We start from the raw sequence: 16,669 nt of genomic DNA on the forward strand, positions 1-16,669 counted from the left end.
AATTCCATTCCCCTCATTCTCCAAGTCTTTTTGTCTCCTTCAAAATCAAGCTCAGTTGGAAGCTATGTTCCCCCTATACTCTACAAAGCTCAGTTATGTCAGTAGTCCTCTCTTCGTGTGCTACCTCTAGATATAGTTTGAACCATTTCAGTTTGGGAGTTCTATAGTTGTTGGAGAGGGGACTATGCCTCATTCATTTTTTCAACTGGTCACTCAATAATTACTTATTGAATACATTATTACTATGAACTAGATCTGCCCTAGGCTCTGAGCTACAGCAATAACCCAAAGTGAGAAATGTCCCTATCCTCAAGGTGCTTATATTCTAGTTGGGAGAAAAATACAATAAGCAAGATAAACAAATAAAATTTACAGTGTATTACATAATTTTAAGTGCTGAGGAGGAAGAAAAAGCAAGGAAGGTAAAAAGGAAGGATGTGGTGATTAGGACTGGCCTGAGAAGGTGATTTCTATCACAGGGAGAAAACCTGCATACCTCTGAGGCAAGAGCTTTACAGCAATTGGAACTGTACACAGAAAGGCCCTGAGGGGAGAGTAGTAGGAACTGGTCAGAGGATCAGTGGGGTCCCCTGCTCACAAGGCCTTGAGGGCACTAGTGAGGGCTTTGCCTTATTCTGAATGATGTGACTTACTTCTAAAGTCATTCATATAATCTATGCTCAGCAACTTAGGGGTGAACAAGGAACCACTGGGGGCTGTTGAAGTCACTGGAGAGAGAGGGTGTGGCCTTTTAGGGTGGCACATCCCTGCCTCTTGTGGTAATGATGTGCTGAGGCTACCCAAAGGAGGTCAGGCCACACAGCCAAGTGTGGACAAAGCCTGGCTCCATCAGAGCAGAGCTTGTGCCAAAACCAGGTCTGGGCAGACGCATCCAGGAGTAAACATAATCACATGAGACAGCCTTCTCAATGCCTTCTAGACTTCTTGATGGCTCAGCACTGGAGAGTCTTTTCTGAGAGACCATCATCAGGAAGGGTCACTGAGCCAACAGTCATCAGGATCCATCAGCAGATAGGCAAACTCCACAGACTTCTGGGGGATGGTTCAAGCTAGAGCAGAGTTCAGATAAGCTTACCTTAGCTTAGTCTCTGTAAGCCTCCATTTCCTCATGTGCAGAATGGGAGTCACAATAGTATCTGCTTCATAGGGTTGCTATGTGAGGTTCAATGAGCTAACAACAATAATAGCCTACACTAAAGAGTTCTTACTATATTCCAGATTCTACTGTTAGCACTTTAAATGCAGCCATTAATTTAGCTTTCACTACAATCCTATAAGGTGCACATAATACTACCATCTTCTCTATGCAATCTGTATTAGTTTTTTAGGGCTGCCACAACAAGTTACCATGAACTTGCTGGCTTCAAACAGAAATGTATTCCTTCATAATTCTGGAGGCCAGAAGTCCAAAAGTTAAGGTATCAGCAGGGGCATGCTCCCTTTGAAGGTTCTGGAGGAGATGTCTTTCTTGTCTTTTTCAGCTTCTTAGCATTCCTTGGCTTGTGGCTGCATCACTCCAATCTCCACCTCTGTCTTCACATGGCCTTTTCCCCTGTTGCTCTTTGTGTCAAGTTTCCTTCTCCTTTCTCTCATAAGGACACCAGTCATCAGATTTAGGGCCCACCCTAAATTCAAGATGATTTCATCTCAAGATCCTTAGCTTAATTACATCTCCGAACACCCTACTATATTTCCAAATAAAGTCACACTCACAGTCACTATTATAATTACCATTATTGTTAGTTTACAGATGAAGAAGCTGAGTCACAGACAGATTAAGTAACTTCCCAAAGTTACACTGACATAAATGTTGCACTGTTACAGGTAGTTAGACAGACATGGCAGGAAAGGGCTCTTCTCTCCCACCAACTAGAAATGTCAGGTGATGGTTTGACAATTATCACATTGCCTCTCTAAAATAATGATAATTTGGCAGCTGGAGCCAGGGAGAGAAAATCTGCCGATCCACAGCTGTAACATTAAAGTGTTAATTGAATTCAAGCACCAGGGAGAAGCAACTTCCTGGGCATGTACATTAAGAGATAAATGGTGGAAGATGACTTGCCAGGAGCACTCCACCGGAAAAGGAAAGAAAGCCTCAGATGAGCATGCACACAACTTCCTAAACACACTGTGTGCTCAAGGAGGTAAGGAGGGCACTGCGCGTGCAGGTAAGGAGGGAAGAATCACGGGAAAAGGGCTCAAGATGGCAGCCTATAAAGTCCTAGGATCACAGTTGAACACGTTGTTTGTTCTCCAAGTTGCCCACTTGGATCTCTTCCAAGGGTTCTTTCCTTTCTTTCCTGTTCCAAAGCCTTTTCAATAAACTTCCAGTCCTGCTCTGAAACTTGACTCAGTCTCTTTTTCTACTTTATATTCCTCAAATTGTTTCTTCTGACGAGGCAAGAATTGAGGTTACTGCAGACCCGTATGGATACGCTGTCAGTAACCCAGATAGCTGCCACTGGTAACAGGGCCAGGAATTAAACACGGGCATTCCGGCTTCAAGGTCCAGGCTTTTAACCACCACCCTACCCTACAATACATGACTGAGGCTCATACAGTGCCTGGGCTGTGCTACCAGTACTGTTATGTGGTAGCCAATCTCATTATCCAGAAATAAAAAGTGACCAACATTGAGGATTTGGCTGGAAGGGTTGTCTGGACTGTTCTCACTGAGGACACCAATGTCCTACCTTTTGAAATCATGAATCTGATCCCTGACAGTCAGAAGCTTACAGTTAAGTGACAAAAGGCTGAGACTGTGTTTCTCAGGAAGCTTAAGGGACTTGCCCAAGTCATACACCTTACACATGGCAGAACAGGGATTCGATCCAAGTGTCTCAGTTCCGCTTCAATGCCTTAAATCATTGTCCTGCATTAAAGATGCATAGAAATTTTTCAGTTTTATTCTTTCTGACCCAATGCAAAAGCACTAGTCCAAAATTCTATCTAAATGGAAAGGTCTTATTCTACCCCCACCCCATATTTTTCTAATTAACCAATCCAGAATCACATTCAAGGATAAAGCAGTTTCATTTAGCGGGTTTTTTCCTGCCTATATTTTACTTAAAGAAGTCGGCACAAATATCAATAGAAACACAACAGCTAAAGACCAACTTTGATCATAAAGACCTCAATGATAACCAGTTAGTTAAAGGGCAAAAGGCAAAAAAGAAGGAGGAAAAATAACATGGACATTGGGTTGGGAGACACAGGCAAGAAAATAGAGCCAGGAAATAAGAAGGAAGGGAAGGGGTGGGGGTGAGAATGAAAAGAAAGGTAGAAAGACAAGGTAATTGAGTAAATAACCCATGTCCTGTTCCACTGATCTCTTGAACCACAGACGTCAGAGGAAGTTACTGGCTCTTTTTAATGCTATTTTATTCCCACTCTTTGAACTTTTAATTAGCCAATTATTCTCGGTTCGCAACTTCTTAGTTAGAAAACAATTGCATTTATCTTAACAACGTAGCCTGGCTGATACTGAGTGGACCCCTTGAGACTCAGCGTTGGGTGGGGAGAGCCTATTTGGTGACATCCAAATAGTGTAGACATGGGTGGGGGTGCAGAACAAGCTCTTCCTGCAAATCAGATTCAGCCAACCTGAGGCTCCCCACCCACAGTTCTTGGGCAACATGCTCTTCTCAGATTAGCAGCACATAACTAACATAACTGACTTTGCACTTGGTTGTACCTGACTCTAAAAATGTTAATGATCGCAAAAATCAAATGCTGACAGAGGCTCTATGTGTGGGAAATGAGGAAGCAAAGGAGTCCTCTTCCCTGATTCTTCTCACTTCCTCCAACCAAACCATCCATTCTCTCTCGCCCTCACCCCTTCTAGCCTCCCTTGAATTCTTTTGCCCATAGATTGCATTGAGCATAATAGGCCTTTGTGGTCAGTGTGGAATCCCATGTTTAAGCGTAGGGTTGGCAGGGAGGAAGGCTGTTTCCGGCAAAGTGATGTCACTGACACTGCAGACAGGAATTCCCTGTGTCCCAGCCAAAAAGCGTAACAATCTGGTGTATTGATGGCCTCAGCAATAAGCACATTGCTTCCACTAAACGAGTCTTCTTCCACATCTGAAACTGAAAAACTGTGCCCTGGGGACTCTACCCTTTCTCAAAGCAGCTGCATTTGTCAGCAAGCCTTGGTTATTTGCAGATGGTGAGAAAAAGCAAGAAAATCTGTATTGGCCATGCATCTCTAGTGTTGGATAATAGTGGAAGCAGGATGAACTGACTCAACCAGGGTGCCTAGCCTTATAGTCTTGTCTTGTATACCTTGCCTTTATAAACTCTCTCATTTATACCACCTTATTTTTGCATCAGTGAGGTACAAAATTTAGAGGTTACATACAAATATTACTATAGAAAAATGTGCTACAAGCTATACAAAATAAAATTCTAAGCCCCCCAACTGACTGACCAGACCATCTTTTGGCCAAGGGGACCCCAGAGAAACCTTGAAAAGTGCGTTCTCAGCCAAGATGGAATAGAGGGTGGGAGGGGCTCAGACCCTCTCCCTTGCTAACCAGGAGTAGGCTTTCCTTCTCAAGGGCCTAACAGAAACCAGCCCTTTCAAAAGGCTCCACCACTGATATCAACCGACTCCCTGATGCTGCCCCATCTTTTCTGCCTGATAAGAGACCACTAACTATGGGGTGGTTCTGGCCAGTCTGTGAAGAATAGGCAGCTAGTGTTTTCACATCCTCTGCTTCACCTTTTGATGTCAGAGGGCCAAAAACTCCACCTAAGATCACCACCATTTTTTGAACATGGAGAAGCAGAAGGCTCAATTACACATGCAGATGGTTCTCCCTTCATAAATATCCACGACTCCTTCAATAGCTTATTGAATATGTATATTTGGCCACCAGCTCTGCGTAAATCCCTGTTCCCTTTGCCCCTCCCTCCAAGTATGTTTCTGGCTTCTGACTGGAGGGTATGCTTCCCAATCTGTCATGGGGAAGATGGGGAGAAACCAGAGCAGAAAAGCTGAAAATTCTGAAAACCAGAGCACCTCTTCTCCTCCAAAGGATCGCAGCTCCTTGCCAGCAACGGAACAAAGCTGGACGAAGAATGACTTTGATGAGTTGACAGAAGTAGGCTTCAGAAGGTCAGTAATAACAAACTTCTTCAAACTAAAGGAGCATGTTCAAACCCATCACAAGGAAGCTAAAAACATTAGGTTAGATAAATGGCTAACTAGAATAAACAGTGCAGAAAAGACCTTAAATGACCTGATGGAGCTGAAAACCATGGCACGAGAACTATGTGACCCATGCACAAGCTTCATTAGCCAATTCGATCAAGTGGAAGAAAGGGTATCAGTGATTGAAGATCAAATTAATGAAATAAAGTGAGAAGAGAAGTTTAGAGAAAAAAGAGTAAAAAGAAATGAACAAAGCCTCCAAGAAATATGGGACTATGTGAAAAGACCAAATCTATATTTGATTGGTGTACCTGAAAGTGACAGGGAGAATGGAACCACTCTGCAGGATATTATCCAGGAGAACTTCCCCAACCTAGCAAGGCAGGCCAACATTCAAATTCAGGAAATACAGAGAATACCACAAAGATACTCCTCGAGAAGAGCAACCCCAAGACACATAATTGTCAGATTCACCAAGGTTGAAATGAAGGAAAAAATGTTAAGGGCAGCCAGAGAGAAAGGTCGAGTTACCCACAAAGGGAAGCCCATCAGACTCACAGCGGATCTGTGGGCAGAAACTCTACAAGCCAGAAGAGAGTGGGGGCCAATATTCAACATTCTTAAAGAAAAGAATTTTCAACCCAGAATTTCATATCCAGCCAAACTAAGCCTCATAAGTGAAGGAGAAATAAAATCCTTTACAGACAAGCAAACACTGAGAGATTTTGTCACCACCAGGCCTGCCCTAAAAGAGCTCCTGAAGGAAGCACTAAACATGGAAAGGAACAACTGGTACCAGATGCTGCAAAAACATACCAAATTGTAAAGACCATCGATGCGAGGAAGAAACTGCATCAGCTAACGGGCAAAATAACCAGCTAACATCATAATGACAGGATCAAATTCACACATAACAACATTAACCTTAAAAATAAATGGGCTAAATGCCCCAATTAAAAGATAGACTGGCAAATTGGATAAAGAGTCAAGACCCATCAGTGTGCTATATTCAGGAGACCCATCTCATGTGCAACAAACGCACATAGGCTCAAAATAAATGGATGGAGGAAGATCTAACAAGCAAATGGAAAGCAAAAAAAAAGCAGGGCTTGCAATCCTAGTCTCTTGTAAAACAGACTTTCAACCAACAAAGATCAAAAGAGACAAAGAAGGCCATTACATAATGATAAAGGGATCAATTCAACAAGAAGAGCTAATTATCCTAAATATATATGCACCCAATACAGGAGCACCCAGATTCATAAAGCAAGTCCTTAGAGACCTACAAAGAGACTTAGACACCCACACAATAATAATGGGAGACTTTTACACCCCACTGTCAGTATTAAACAGATCAATGAGACAGAAGGTTAACAAGGATATCCAGGACTTGAACTCAGCTCTGCACCAAGCAGACCTAATAGACATCTACAGAACTCTTCACCCCAAGTCAACAGAATATACCAACGACAAAAACCACATGATTATCTCAATAGATGCAGAAAAGGCCTGCAACAAAATTCAACAGCCCTTCGTGCTAAAAACTCCCAATAAACTAGGCATTGATGGAACGTATCTCAGAATAATAAGAGCTATTTATGACAAACCCACAGCCAATATCATACTGAATGGGCAAAAACTGGAAGCATTCCCTTTGAAAACTGGCACAAGACAGGGATGCCCTCTCTCACCACTCCTATTCAACGTAGTGTTGGAAGTTCTGGCCAGGGAAATCAGGCAAGAGAAAGAAGTAAAAGGTATTCAATTAGGAAAAGACAAAGTCAAATTGTCCCTGTTTGCAGATGACATGATTGTATATTTAGAAAATCCCATCGTCTCAGCCCAAAATCTCCTTAAGCTGATAAGCAACTTCAGCAAAGGTGCAGGAAACAAATTTAATGTGCAAAAATCACAAGCATTCTTATACACCAATAACAGACAGAGAGCCAAATCATGAGTGAACTCCCATTCACAATTGCTTTGAAGAGAATAAAATACCTAGGAATCCAACTTACAAGGGATGTGAAGGACCTCTTCAAGAACTACAATCCACTGCTCAATGAAATAAAAGAGGACACAAACAAATGGAAGAGCATTCCATGCTCATGGATAGGAAGAATCAATATCGTGAAAATGGCCACACTGCCCAAGGTAATTTGTAGATTCAAAGCCATCCCCACCAAGCTACCAATGACTTTCTTCACAGAATTGGAAGAAAACTACTTTAAAGTTCCTATGGAACCAAAAGAGAGCCCACATTGTCAAGACAATCCTAAGCAAAAAAAACAAAGCTGGAGGCATCACATTACCTGACTTCAAACTACACTACAAGGCTACAGTAACCAAAACAGCATGGTACTGGTACCAAAACAGAGATACAGACCAATGGAACAGAACAGTGGCCTCAGAAATAACACCACACATCTATAACCATCTGATCTTTGACAAACCTGACAAAAACAAGAAATGGGGAAAGGATTCCCTATTTAATGAATGGTCCTGGGAAAACTGGCTAGCCATGTATTGAAAGCTGAAACTGGATCCCTTCCTTACACCTTATACAAGAATTAATTCAAGAGGGATTAAAGACTTAAATGTTAGACCTAAAACCATAAAAACCCTAGAAGAAAACCTAGGCAATGCCATTCAGGACATAGGTATGAGCAAGGACTTCATGACTAAAACACCAAAAGCAATGGCAACAAAAGCCAAAATGGACAAATGGGATCTAATTAAACTAAAAAGTTTCTGCACAGCAAAAGAAACTACCATAAGAGTGAACAGGCAACCTACAGAATGGGAGAAAATTTTTGTGATCTACCCATCTGACAAAGAGCTAATATTCAGAATCTACAAAGAACTTCAAGAAATTTACAAGAAAAAAACAACCCCATCAAAAAGTAGGCAAAGGATATGAACAGACACTTCTCAAAAGAAGACATCTATGCAGCCAACAGACACATTAAAAAATGCTCATCATCACTGGTCATCAGAGAAATGCAGATCAAAACCACAATGAGATACCACCTCAGATCAGTTAGAATGGCAATTATTAAAAAGTCAGGAAACAACAGATGCTGACGAGGCTGTGGAGAAACAGGAATGCTTTTACACTGTTGGTAGGAGTGTAAACTAGTTCAACCATTGTGGAAGACAGTGTGGTGATCCCTCAAGGATCTAGAACTAGAAATACCATTTGACCCAGCAATCTAAAAAGTCAGAGATGACACAAACAAATGGAAAAACATTCCATGCTCATGGATAAGAAGATTCCATATCGTTAAAATGGCCATACCACCCAAAGCAATTTATAGATTCAATGCTATTCCTATTAAACTACCTTTGAGATCCTTCACAGAACTAGAACAAACTATTTTAAAATTCATACAGAACCAAGAAAGAGCCCAAATAACCAAGGCAATCCTAAGCAAAAAGAACAAAGCTGGAGGCATCACACTATCTGACCTCAAACTATACCAGCAATACCCAAAGGATTATAAAGCATGCTACTATAAAGACATATGCATACATATGTTTATTGTGGCACTCTTCACAATAGCAAAGACTTGGAACCAACCCAAATGTCCATCAGTGATGGATTTAAAAAATGTGGCACATATACACCATGGAATACTACGCAGCCATTAAAAAAGGATGATTTCATGTCCTTTGCAGAGACATGGATGAAGCTGGAAACCATCATCCTCAGCAAACTATCACAAGGACAAAAAACCAAACACCACATGTACTCACTCATAGGTGGGAATTGAACAATGAGATCACTTGGACACAGGGTGGGGAACATCACACACTGGGGCCTGTCATGGAGTGGGGGGCTTGGGGAGGGATAGCATTAGGAGAAATACCTAATGTAAACGATGAGTCGATGGGTGCAGCAAACCAACATGGCACATGTATACCTATGTGTCAAACCTGCACATTGTGCACATGTACCCTAGAACTTAACATATAATTTTAAAAAAAGAAGGTGGAAAATAAATCATTCAAAACAGAAAAAAAAAATTCATGGATATGCTAATTACACTGAAAAAAGAAAAGAAAAGAAACATTTTACAACCTGCTCTCTCTCTCTGAGGTCTGCTATCTGAGAGCTTCCTTTGCACAATAAAACTTGGTCTCTACAATCATTTATCTTTAACCTGAACATTCCTTTTTATAGATCTCAGGTCTTTTGACAAACTCAACCAATTGTCAAACAGAAAACATTTAAATTTACCTATAGCCTGGTAGCCCTCGCTTTGAGTTCTCCTACCTTTCTGAACCAAACCAATGTATTTCTTAAATGTATTTGATTGATGTCTCATGCCTCTCTAAAATATATAAAACCAAGCTGTACCCCAGTCACCTTGGGCACATGTTCTCAGGACCTCCTGAGGGCTGACAGGCCATGGTCACTCACATTTGGATCAGAATAAATCTAAAAAGTCAGAGATGACACAAACAAATGGAAAAACATTCCATGCTCATGGATAGGGAGGATCCATATCATTAAAATGGCCATACCACCCAAAGCAATTTATAGATTCAATGCTATTCCTATTAAACTACCATTAAGATTCTTCACAGAACTAGAACAAACTATTTTAAAATTCATATGGAACCAAGAAAGAGCCCAAATAACCAAGGCAATCCTAAGCAAAAGAACAAAGCTGGAGGCATTACGCTATCTGACCTCAAACTATACTACAGGGCTACAGTAACCAAAACAGCTTGGTACTGGTACAAAATCAGACACATAGACCAATGGAACAGAACAGAGAACCCAGAGGAAGAGGTTACAATAAGCAGAGATCACGCCATTGCACTCCAGCCTGGGCAACAAAAGCAAATCTCTGTCTCAAAAATAAATAAATAAAAATAAAAAATAAATAAAAATAAAAAGAATAGAGGACCCAGAAATAAGGCCACACATCTACAACCACCTGATCTTGGATAAACCTGACAAAAGCAAACAATGGGGAAAGGATTCCCTATTCAATAAATGGTGCTGGGATAACTGGCTAGACATATGCTTAAGACTGAAGCTGGACTCCTTCCTTATACCATATACAAAAGTTAACTCAGGATGGATTAAAGACCTAAATTAAAAACCAAAACTATAAAAATCCTGGAAGACAACCTAGACAATACCATTCCAGACATAGGAATGGGCAAAGATTTCATGAGGAAGACACCAAACGCAATAGCAACAAAAGCAAAAATTGACAAATGGGATCTAATGGAACTAAAAAGCTTCTGCACAGCTGTTGCAGGAAGTCAGGGACCCCAAACAGAGGGACCGGCTGGAGCCAAGGCAGAAGAACATAAATTGTGAAGATTTCATGGACATTTATCAGTTCCCAAAATTAATACTTTTATAATTTCTTATGCCTGTCTTTACTGCAATCTCTGAACATAAATTGTGAAGATTTCATGGACATTTATCAGTTCCCCAATCAATACTCTTATAATTTCTTATGCCTGTCTTTAATCTTTTAATCCTGTCATCTTCTTAAGCTGAGGATGTATGTCACCTGAAGACCCTGTGATGATTGTGTTAACTGTACAAATTGTTTGTAAAACATGTGTGTTTAAACAATATAAAATCAGTGCACCCTGAAAAATAACAGAATAACAGCTATTTTCAGGGAACGAGGAAAGATAACCATAAGGTCTGACTGCCTGCGGGTCGGGCAGAATAAAGCCATATTTTTCTTCTTGCAGAAAGCCTACAGACAGATGTGTGAGTAGGAGAAATATCGCTGAATTCTTTTCCCAGCAAGGAGTAACCCTGGGGAAGGAATGCATTCCTGGGGGTAGGTCTATAGATGGCCACTCTGGGAGTGTCTGTCTTATGCAGTTGAGATAAGGACTGAAATATGCCCTGGTCTCCTGCAGTACCCTCAGGCTTACTAGGATTGGGAAATTCCAGCCTGGTAAATTCTAGTCAGACCGGTTGTCTGCTCTGAAACCCTGTTAAGATGTTTATCAAGACAATGCACGCACAGCGGGACATAGGCCCTCATCAGTAATTCTAATTTTGCCTTGCCTTGTGACCTTTATTGCTCTTTGAAGCATGTGATCTTTGTGACTTACTCCCTGTTCGTACACCCTTTCAAAATCCCTAATAAAAACTTGCTGGTTTTGCGGTTCGGTTCAGGGTCGTCATCACAGTCCTACCAATATGTGATGACACCCCCGGAAGACCAGCTATAAAATTTCTCTCTTTGTACTCTTTCTCTTTGTTTCTCAGACCGGCCAACACTTAGGGAAAATAGAAAGAACGTACGTTGAAATATTGGGGGCTGGTTCCCCCGATACCCAGCAAAATAAACTATCAACAGAGTAAGCAGACAACCTACAGAATGGGAGAAAATTTTTGCAACTTATGCATCCAACAAAGATCTAATATCTGGTATCCATAAGAAATTTAAACAAATTTACAAGAAAAAACAATCCCATTAAAAAGTGGGCAAAGGAGGGGGTGGAGCCAAGATGGCCGAATAGGAACAGCTCCGGTCTCCAGCTCCCAGCCCCAGCGACACAGAAGACGGGTGATTTCTGCATTTCTGCTTGAGGTACTGGTTTCATCTCACTAGGGAGTGCCTAACAGTGGGTGCAGGACAGTCGGTGAAGCGCACTGTGCGCGAGCCGAAGCAGGGCGAGGCATTGACTCACTCGGGAAGCGCAAGGGGTCAGGGAGTTCCCTTTCCTAGTCAAAGAAAGGGGAAGCAGACGGCACCTGGAATATCGGGTCAGTCCCACCCTAACTGCGCTTTTCCAACGGGCCTGGAAAATGGAACACTAGGAGATTGTGTCCCGCACCTGGCTCGGAGGGTCCTATGCCCACGGAGTCTCGCTAATTGCTAGCACAGCAGTCTGAGATCAAGCTGCGAGGCGGCAGCGAGGCTGGGGGAGGGGCGCCCGCCATTGCCCAGGCTTGCTTAGGTAAACAAAGCAGCCAGGAAGCTCGAACTGGGTGGAGCCCACCACAGCTCAAGGAGGCCTGCCTGCCTCTGTAGGCTCCACCTCTGAGGGCAGGGCACAGACAAACAAAAACTCTGCAAGAACTTCCACAGACTTAAATGTCCCTGTCTGACTGACAGCTTTGAAGAGAGTAGTGGTTCTCCCAGCACGCAGCTGGAGATCTGAGAACGGTCAGACTGCCTCCTAAAGTGGGTCCCTCACCCCTGAGCAGCCTAACTGGGAGGCACCCCCCCAGTAGGGACAGACTGACACCTCATTCAACCCGGTACTTCTCTGAGACAAAACTTTCAGAGGAACTATCAGACAGCTGAATTTGTGGTCTCACGAAAATCCGCTGTTCTACAGCCACCGCTGCTGACACCCAGCCAAACAGGGTCTGGAGTGCACCTCTAGTAAACTCCAACAGACCTGCAGCTGAGGGTCCTGTCTGGTAGAAGGAAAACTAACAAACAGAAAGGACATCCACACCAAAAACCCATCTGTACATCACCATCATCAAAGACAAAAAGTAGATAAAACCACAAAGATGGGGAAAAAACAGACCAAAAAAACTGGAAACTCTAAAAAACAGAGCACCTCTCCTCCTCCAAAGGAACGCAGTTCCTCACCAGCAACGGAACAAAGCTGGATGGAGGATGACTTTGATGAGTTGAGAGAAGAAGGCTTCAGACGATCAAACTACTCTGAGCTACGAGAGGAAATTCAAAACAACAGCAAAGAAGTTAAAAACTTTGAAAAAAAATTAGAAGAATGGATAACTAGAATAACCAATGGAGAGAAGGGCTTCAAGGAGCCGATGGAGCTGAAAGCCAAGTTTCGAGAACTACGCGAAGATTGCAGAAGCCTCAGTAGCAGATGCGATCAACTGGAAGAAAGGGTATCGCTGATGGAAGATGAAATGAATGAAATGAAAAGAGAAGGGAAGTTTAGAGAAAAAAGGATAAAAAGAAATGAACAAAGCCTCCAAGAAATTTGGGACTATGTGAAAAGACCAAACCTACGTCTGATTGGTGTACCTGAAAATGATGGGGAGAATGGAACCAAGTTGGAAAACACTCTGCAAGATATTATCCAGGAGAACTTCCCCAATCTAGCAAGGCAGGCCAGCATTCAGATTCAGGAAATACAGAGAACGCCACAAAGATACTCCTCGCGACGGGCAACTCCAAGACACATTATTGTCAGATTCACCAAAGTTGAAATGAAAGAAAAAATGTTAAGGGCAGCCAGAGAGAAAGGTCGGGTTACACACAAAGGGAAGCCCATCAGACTAACAGCTGATCTCTCAGCAGAAACTCTACAAGCCAGAAGAGAGTGGGGGCCGATATTCAACATTCTTAAAGAAAAGAATTTTCAACCCAGAATCTCCTATCCCGCCAAACTAAGCTTCATAAGTGAAGGAGAAATAAAACACTTTACAGACAAGCAAACGCTGAGTGATTTTGTCACCACCAGGCCTGCCCTAAAAGAGCTCCTGAAGGAAGCACTAAACATGGAAAGGAACAACCGGTACCAGCCACTGCAAAAACATGCCAAATTGTAAAGGCCATCGAGACTAGGAAGAAACTATAGCAACTAACGAGCAAAATAACCAACTAACATCATAATGACAGGATCAGATTCACACATAACAATATTAACGTTAAATGTAAATGGGCTAAATGCTCCAATCAAAAGACACAGACTGGCAAACTGGATAAGAAGTCAGGACCCATCAGTGTGCTGTATTCAGGAAACCCATCTCACGTGCAGAGACACACATAGACTCAAAATAAAGGGATGGAGGAAGATCTATCAAGCAACTGGAAAACAAAAAAAGGCAGGGGTTGCAATCCTAGTCTCTGATAAAATAGACTTTAAACCAACAAAGATCAAAAGAGACAAAGAAGGCCATTACATAATGGTAAAGGGATCAATACGTCAAGAAGAGCTAACTATCCTAAATATATATGCACCCAACACAGGAGCACCCAGATTCATAAAGCAAGTCCTGAGTGACCTACTAAGGGACTTAAACTCCCACACAATAATAATGGGAGATTTTAACACCCCACTGTCAGCATTAGACAGATCAACGAGACAGAAAGTTAACAAAGATATCCAGGAATTGAACTCAGCTCTACATAAAGTGGACCTAATAGACATCTACAGAACTCTCCACCCCAAGTCAACAGAATATACATTTTTTTCAGCACCACACCACACCTATTCCAAAATTGACCACATAGTTGGAAGTAAAGCTCTCCTCAGCAAATGTAAAAGAACAGAAATTATAACAAACTGTCTCTCAGACCACAGTGCAATCAAACTAGAACTCAGGATTAAGAAACTCACTCAAAACCGCTCTACTACATGGAAACTGAACAACCTGCTCCTGAATGACTATTGGGTACATAATGAAATGAAGGCAGAAATAAAGATGTTCTTTGAAACCAACGAGAACAAAGACACAACATACCAGAATCTCTGGGACACGTTCAAAGCAGTGTGTAGAGGGAAATTTATAGCACTAAATACCCACAAGAGAAAGCAGGAAAGATCCAAAATTGACTCCCTAACATCACAATTAAAAGAACTAGAAAAGCAAGAGCAAACACATTCAAAAGCTAGCAGAAGGCTAGAAATAACTAAAATCAGAGCAGAACTGAAGGAAATAGAGACACAAAAAACCCTTCAAAAAATTAATGAATCCAGGAGCTGGTTTTTTGAAAAGATCAACAAAATTGATGGACCGCTAGCAAGACTAATAAAGAAGAAAAGAGAGAAGAATCAAATAGATGCAATAAAAAACGAAAAAGGGGATATCACAACCGATCCCACAGAAATACAATCTACCATCAGAGAATACTACAAACACCTCTATGCAAATAAACTAGAAAATCTAGAAGAAATGGATAAATTCCTCGACAAATACACCCTCCCAAGACTAAACCAGGAAGAAGTCGAATCTCTGAATAGACCAATAACAGGTTCTGAAATTGTGGCAATAATCAATAGCTTACCAACCAAAAAGAGTCCAGGACCTGATGGATTCACAGCTGAATTCTACCAGAGGTACAAGGAGGAACTGGTACCATTCCTTCTGAAACTATTCCAATTGATAGAAAAAGAGGGAATCCTCCCTAACACATTTTATGAAGCCAGCATCGTCCTGATACCAAAACCTGGCAGAGACATAACCAAAAAAGAGAATTTCAGACCAATATCCTTGATGAACATTGATGCAAAAATCCTCAATAAAATACTGGCAAACCGAATCCAGCAGCACATCAAAAAGCTTATCCACCATGATCAAGTGGGCTTCATCCCTGGGATGCAAGGCTGGTTCAACATACGCAAATCAATAAATGTAATCCAACATATAAACAGAACCAAAGACAAAAACCACATGATTATCTCAATAGATGCAGAAAAGGCCTTTGACAAAATTCAACAACCCTTCATGCTAAAAACTCTCAATAAATTAGGTATTGATGGGACGTATCTCAAAATAATAAGAGCTATCTATGACAAACCCACAGCCAATATCATACTGAATGGGCAAAAACTGGAAGCATTCCCTCTGAAAACTGGCACAAGACAGGGATGCCCTCTCTCACCGCTCCTGTTCAACATAGTGCTGGAAGTTCTGGCCAGAGCAATCAGGCAGGAGAAGGAAATAAAAGGTATTCAATTAGGAAAAGAGGAAGTCAAATTGTCCCTGTTTGCAGATGACATGATTGTATATCTAGAAAACCCCATTGTCTCAGCCCAAAATCTCCTTAAGCTGATTAGCAACTTCAGCGAAGTCTCAGGATACAAAATTAATGTACAAAAATCACAAGCATTCTTGTACACCAATAACAGACAAACAGAGAGCCAAATCATGAGTGAACTCCCATTCACAATTGCTTCAAAGAGAATAAAATACCTAGGAATCCAACTTACAAGGGATGTGAAGGACCTCTTCAAGGAGAACTACAAACCACTGCTCAATGAAATAAAAGAGGATACAAACAAATGGAAGAACATTCCATGCTCATGGGTTGGAAGAATCAATATCGCCATACTGCCCAAGGTAATTTATAGATTCAATGCCATCCCCATCAAGCTGCCAATGACTTTCTTCACAGAATTGGAAAAAACTACTTTAAAGTTCATATGGAACCAAAAAAGAGCCCGCATCGCCAAGTCAATCCTAAGCCAAAAGAACAAAGCTGGAGGCATCACGCTACCTGACTTTAAACTATACTACAAGGCTACAGTAACCAAAACAGCATGGTACTGGTACCACAACAGAGACATAGATCAATGGAACAGAACAGAGCCCTCAGAAATGATGCCGCATAGCTACAACTATCTGATCTTTGACAAACCTGACAAAAACAAGAAATGGGGAAAGGATTCCCTATTTAATAAATGGTGCTGGGAAAACTGGCTAGCCATATGTAGAAAGCTGCAACTGGATCCCTTCCTTACACCTTATACAAAAATTAATTCAAGATGGATTAAAGACTTATATGT

At 41.6% G+C, this 16,669-nt stretch overlaps 1 protein-coding gene across 2 annotated transcripts in view; it reads right to left on the reverse strand.

The window, feature by feature from the left end:
• ENTPD1 (ectonucleoside triphosphate diphosphohydrolase 1) overlaps positions 1 to 16,669 on the reverse strand; it is a 116,420-nt gene that overhangs the window by 54,699 nt on the left and 45,052 nt on the right. The window lies entirely within an intron of this gene.

Source organism: Nomascus leucogenys, chromosome 3 (assembly GCF_006542625.1).
Source record: "Nomascus leucogenys isolate Asia chromosome 3, Asia_NLE_v1, whole genome shotgun sequence".
Classification (NCBI taxonomy): domain Eukaryota; kingdom Metazoa; phylum Chordata; class Mammalia; order Primates; family Hylobatidae; genus Nomascus; species Nomascus leucogenys.